Source organism: Olea europaea, chromosome 6 (genome assembly GCF_002742605.1).
Source record: "Olea europaea var. sylvestris chromosome 6, O_europaea_v1, whole genome shotgun sequence".
Taxonomy (NCBI): domain Eukaryota; kingdom Viridiplantae; phylum Streptophyta; class Magnoliopsida; order Lamiales; family Oleaceae; genus Olea; species Olea europaea.
Genome location: NC_036242.1, coordinates 26,589,962 through 26,595,198, shown reverse-complemented (window position 1 = coordinate 26,595,198; position 5,237 = coordinate 26,589,962). Strand labels below are relative to the sequence as shown.

The following is a 5,237-nucleotide window of genomic DNA, read 5'->3' as shown; positions in this document are numbered from 1 at the left end:
TGGTTTATTTATTTTACAACAATGTCAATTGGAAAGACAAAATCCTTAATAAAAGATTTTTTGGTAATAAAATAGAAGTGTGGGTTGGTCAACTAATTCAACAGTTTACTACATTATTCAATCTATAGTAGAAGAGGTATCTTTTAAATGTTTTGGTCACTTAACTTCAATTTATTTTAATTCATCATTAGTATTAGTATTTTATATTGATAATTATATATCTCCAACGTTGACTTCGTAATGCAAATTGAAAACACCAATCATTGAGCTTTGTATAAAAAGATAAATAACCCCATAATAGTCACCACCTTTCGTCGCAGTTCTCCCTCTCATTTCAAAACCCTATCCCGAAACCATCGTTCCAGGCGCCAAGAAATGGATCTCGCAGTCGAGAAGACATCATCGGGCCGTGAATACAAAGTTAAGGACATGTCGCAAGCCGACTTTGGGCGGCTTGAGATTGAGCTGGCCGAGGTGGAAATGCCTGGACTGATGGCTTGCCGAGCCGAGTTTGGGCCGTCGCAGTTATTGAAGGGAGCCCGGATTACTGGTTCCCTCCACATGACTATTACAACAGCTGTCCTCATTGAAACACTCACGGCTCTGGGAGCCTCCATCCGGTGGTGCTCCTGCAACATATTCTCCACCAAGGACCACGCCGCCGCCGCCATTGCACGTGATTCCGCTGCCGTCTTCGCCTGGAAGGGCGAAACCCTTCAGGTTAGTACTTTACTTTAATATAATTTCTGAAACTGAGTAGCTTTATTCGAATTCAGAAAGTGTGATTATTTTGATGTGTTCAGGAATACTGGTGGTGAACTGAGAGGGCATTGGATTGGGGTATTGAAGCAGGACCTGACTTGATTGTGGACGATGGAGGGGATGCCACACTGTTGATTCATGAGGGTGTGAAGGCAGAGGAGGAGTATGAGAAGAGAGGGAAAGTGGCGGATCCAACTTCCACAGATAATGCTGAGTTCCAGATCGTGTTGACGATAATCCGGGATGGACTCAAGGAGGATCCGAAGAAGTACCACAAGATGATGGAGAGATTGGTCGGGGTTTCAGAGGAGACAACCACCGGTGTGAAGAGGCTGTACCAAATGCAGGCTAATGGAACCCTTTTGTTCCCTGCAATTAATGTCATCGATTCTGTTACCAAGAGGAAGGTATTGCCAGATTCTTCCTTTAGATCGCGGTTTTGTTGGAAATTTGTTTGCTTTTTTGTTGTAGTGTGGAAATAGTGTTGTTTTCTCAATAATATGATTTCGTGTTTGATTTATGGGGGACGTTGTCAAAATTGCTAAGGCTAAGATCACATTGGTTTGAAGGAAACGGAAATAATTTGATGTGAAATAAATTTTTTTATTTTTATTTTTTTACATTTTTTTTTTTTATTTTTTAATTGAAGCCTTAATGGTTAAAGGCGGCAATACAAATGTATCATTTCCAGGTTCATGATTTATGGTAAATTGTTAGAATTTAAACTTCATGTTGTATTATGCTACTTCCAATTGGTTCAGTTGATACATTGATTTAGTATGGATACCCAATGGTGAAGTCATCTACAACTACAAATTTTAGTGTGAACGAGGCTTATTTTGTTGTTGATACTTTTATTTAGTATTTTGGCGCATCTTGTGCTCTTCCTCCTTTTTTTTAATGAAAACGGTATAATTTCTATCATTTTGTTTACGGTTTGTGCTTTGAACCTGCTAGTGTTATATAGTTTGGGAAGTGTTTATAAACAGTTTAAATTATAATTAAATAGAAATGAGTTGTGGATAAGTGAGTAGTTTATACGAGTCCCATTAAATTTGTGGATAAAAAGTGATTTTACCGTTTATATGCAGTTTAAACTATGTCCCTGTTTGGTGGTGATTAAAATCAAGTTTTTCAGTAAATTTTGGTAAAAGTTGATGAAATGTGTGATTGAAAAGTTGCAGGTCCTATGAAATATGTTGTTAAAATTAGTTGTTCACTTTGACTTAAATTAAATCTAGATTTTTTTCCTACCACACCGGGGTTATAATTAAATAGAAATGTGTGGTGGATAAGTGAGTAATATTTGTGAATCTCACGAAATTTGTGGATTTCACCATTTATAAACAATTGATAAACGGTAGCTAAACATAGGCTAAAGTAAATGCTTCGATTTTTCTGGCCACCCTGTCGTTATGAACTCCAATGCCAATTCATTAAATTGGACAGTTTGAAGGCCAATTTATTAGCGAGTATTCTAATATACCTTGCACTATATGGAATTTTCCGTGAAAGTTTTGTTTGAAGTGCATGTCTTGAAATTTTTCATTATTTCTAAAAATATATTCCGAGCTTGCTTTTTCAGGATCTCATTTAGTGAGTATCAGGGGCGGAGCCCCATTAGGCCCGCACTGAACTTTTGGGCTCCACTAGGCCCAAATTAATTATTATTATTTATTTTTTTTAGGTTTAGCCTGGATCAATGAAAAAGGCCCAATTGCCTACAGCCCGTCAGCCCATGCTCGTTTACTGACCCGGACCCGGTTTCGTTCAAATCAAAACCACCCAATTTTGTTCAAATCAAAACGAAACCCTTGGTTGACTTGAGCTTGAATCGTCTCTCTCTCTCGACCGGTCGACCCATCGCCCGCTTCTCGCAATCTCGCCAGTCGGCATCGCCACTCCAGCTCGCAGTCGCCGACTTCTAGATTGTAGTTCCAGTCCATCGCCAGCTGCCGCGACACCGCCTGCTAGCCCAAGCTGCCCAACGAAAGAAGAAGTGTCATATTGAATCACTGATTCACTGGAGAGTGGAGATTGGAGAAGTCCGAAGCGGCCGGAGCCCAGAAGAACAAAGAAGGTGATTTCGATTTTGATTTAATTTTCAATTTCAAGTTTTCAACCTCCAAATTCTTGTAGCAAAATTGCACACTATATGAAAAACACATATACCCAAATCGTGCCTGCTGTTCTGTGATTTCCAATTGGGAATTTTCAGTGAGACAAAAAGGATTTTTGGACTATTTCTTGTTATAATATATACTCGTGTTGTGTATTAGTGTATAATGGGATGATGACATTCTTGCTTAGTTGCTTAAGCTCCGTTTCAGAGAAAGAAAGTGATTGATATGTTCTCTAAACTTGAATTAGGGTGTCCAAACTTATCAACACTCCTATAGATATTAGATACATTTGTCTAAGAGGTAATGGAATCAGATTGTCATTCAAGAGAGCTAATGGATTTCGAGAAAATTGTGTGTCATCGTTAATCAATCATTTATATCAGAATAGCATGATTAGCATCTATCATTAATCTATCTTTCTTTTTGCTGCAGTTTATTGTAGTTTCTTTGAAGGAAGGCATGTTTAACAATGCCAATGTATATTGCAGATTAGGCACGTATATTATCTGGGCTTGACAAGTCATCCAGAACATCACATTGCAAAGAAGCAAATGAATGGTTTTGGTGGTGTGGTTAGTTTTGAGGTTAGTGTTAAATTACTGAACTGAATTCCAATATTATTTCTGTTTTGACAATTTCTCTGAAACTTTAACATTTTTAATTTTGATTAGGTTGATGGAGATCTATTGAGAACTGCAAAATTTGTTGATGCACTGAAGATTCCATAAATAGCTCCATCCTTGGGAGTCTGTGAAAGCATTGTTGATCAACTAGCGATCATGTCTTATTGGTATGTCCTTTTTCTGTTATGGAGCTGGGTGATTAATATTTTTGCATTTTGAAATGTGATAAGTGAGTAGGATACTTTTCTAAAATGTCCCACATGGCCCAGATATTTCATAACACGTTTCATTAGAAAGAAATGAACATAGCATTGACTATTTATCCAGCATTTTGTTAGAGGATGACCCGAGCTGTCTTGTTTAGAACAGCAAAATGGAGAATTTTGGATACTATAGGTATTTGTAGACGCATTTAATAAATGCAATCCTTGTACACTTTGTTCCACTAAAAAATCAGTCGCTTGCATGATCTTTTCTATAAAGCAATATTAATGAAATGTCACATCTAAGATGTTGTAATATTGTTTTATTTTTTTATCATCATTAAATCTATGACCAAAACCTCGAAGTTCGGCATTGAAAAATGATGCCCGCACTGAACATAAATCCTGGCTCCCCCCTGGTGAGTATAATGCAGTTTGACAACTTGTATGGATGCCGCCACTCACTTCCTGATGGTCTCATGAGAGCCATAGATGTGATGATTGCTGGTAAAGTTGCTGTTGTCTGTGGATATGGAGATGTTGGAAAGGGCTGTGCTGCTGCTCTTAAACAAGCTGGCGCTCGTGTAATTGTGACAGAAATTGATCCCATCTGTGCTCTTCAAGCCCTCATGGAAGGAATTCAAGTCCTGACATTGGAAGATGTTGTCTCCGAGGCTGACATATTTTTGACGACCACTGGAAACAAAGACATAATTATGGTCAATCACATGAGGAAAATGAAGAACAATGCAATTGTTTGTAACATTGGCCACTTTGATAATGAGATCGCCATGCACGGACTTGAAACTTACCCAGGTGTCAAGCGTATCACAATCAAGCCCCAAACTGACCGTTGGGTGTTTCCTGAAACCAGGACAGACATAATTGTTCTAGGCGAGGGGCGCTTGATGAACTTAGGCTGTGCTACTGGGCATCCTAGTTTTGTGATGTCTTGCTCTTTTACAAGCCAAGTGATTGCACAGCTTGAGCTTTGGAAGGAGAGGACAACAGGCAAATATGAGAAGGTGTACGTGTTGCCTAAGCATCTAGACGAGAAGGTTGCAGCTGTTCATCTTGGGAAGTTGGGTGCCAAGCTTACCAAGCTTACTTCTGAGCAAGCTGCCTACATAAGTGTTCCAGTCGAGGGCCCATACAAGCCACCTCATTATAGGTACTAGGCGAGGTGGACTCCAAAGTGGATGGTGAATGCTTTTATTTGAAATCCCTATTGAAAATCGTATTTCTGTGTGTAGAGATGGCAATTTGAACCGTCAAAATCGAAAATCGCGATTAACCGAACCGAATGGGACAAAAAAACCCGAACCGATGGTGCAATGGGACCGATATGATTTTTATTTTAATGAACCGGTTCGTGGCGGTGCAAGTATGATATTTACATCGTCGAATCGAAATCGAACCGATTACTCACTTAAAAAAAAAATAAAAAAAAATTGAATTGATTATTGGGATTTACACTATTTTTTTATCTAGCCCAAAACAAAATCTCCCCACCCCCCCCTCCCACC

General features: G+C 38.8%; 1 pseudogene; it reads left to right on the top strand.

The window, feature by feature from the left end:
* Positions 1-375: 375 nt before the first annotated feature.
* Positions 376-4,983, top strand: LOC111396288 (annotated as a pseudogene).
* Positions 4,984-5,237: the final 254 nt, after the last annotated feature.